The sequence below is a fragment of the Lottia gigantea genome (genome assembly GCF_000327385.1).
Source record: "Lottia gigantea unplaced genomic scaffold LOTGIsca_138, whole genome shotgun sequence".
NCBI lineage: Eukaryota > Metazoa > Mollusca > Gastropoda > Lottiidae > Lottia > Lottia gigantea.
In genome coordinates this window covers 14,361-15,283 of record NW_008707580.1, presented here as the reverse complement: position 1 = coordinate 15,283, position 923 = coordinate 14,361, and the positions used below count along the sequence as shown (strand labels likewise).

Genomic DNA, 923 nt, shown 5'->3' with positions numbered 1-923 from the left:
TAATTAGCTAAAGAGAATTACAAGCAGAATTCCAATGAGTGACCGATCGAGAAAGGTCAAAAAGTATTTTTTTGTTTTTCCAGACTATCGTACATGGATACTTATTATTGGTTGAAACTCTTAAAGATGTTAAGCTCTCCAGACTGTTTCATGAAGTTTATTGATTTGAATTCCACTATATAATGTATTATAACATGTATCGAGGAAGGTGATATAAACTCTTCACTGGGTGATTTGATGTGTCAAAGCTAATATTGTTTATTTGTAATTCAAGTATTTAAAATTATCTTACCTGTGCGTTTACATATTGGGTTTTGATATCTCCATTCTTCCTCAACACATTCCAGCCCTTGTATCATCTTGAAACCTTTTGGACATGTAATGACTACATTTCCATTGCAATCTTTATCAAAATTTGCGTCTGTTATATTAGGATACGTCGAACAACCTGTAAATTTAATTTTGATATTATTTGTTGCCATTATTTACTTCTGACTCGATACACTACCCCCCGACAATTATATCATCAAGTATTGGTCTCAAGAACTACATGTTAATTTACTATTTACAGACAAAGATGATTTAAAATGTGTTTAAGCTAGTTATCCATGCTGCTGAAAAGAAAGTTGTCTTGAGTAAATTTCTTCTGACTCGGACTCTTCCCACAATAAAAAAGCTAACATAAATTTCGCCCAGATATACAAACTTTGACTTTAGATTCATAAAGCAACTTTTAGATGAAAAATAAAATATTTACCTGCGTCTGTAAGAATAAGTATAACTGAAATCAACAGAGCGGAACATAATAGGTTATTCATGGTTTTAACGTAAGCAAGACCTGTTGATATTATATTTATAGAGACTTGTTGATACACTGTCCAATGCTAAATTTGGTCACGTATTTATAGTAAATGCAAAATCTC

At 31.4% G+C, this 923-nt stretch overlaps 1 protein-coding gene across 1 annotated transcript in view; it reads left to right on the top strand.

Annotated features, from left to right (window-relative positions):
* Positions 1-923, top strand: part of LOTGIDRAFT_172622 (hypothetical protein) — a gene marked incomplete at both ends in the record, with an annotated part of 2,330 nt that overhangs the window by 535 nt on the left and 872 nt on the right. The window lies entirely within an intron of this gene.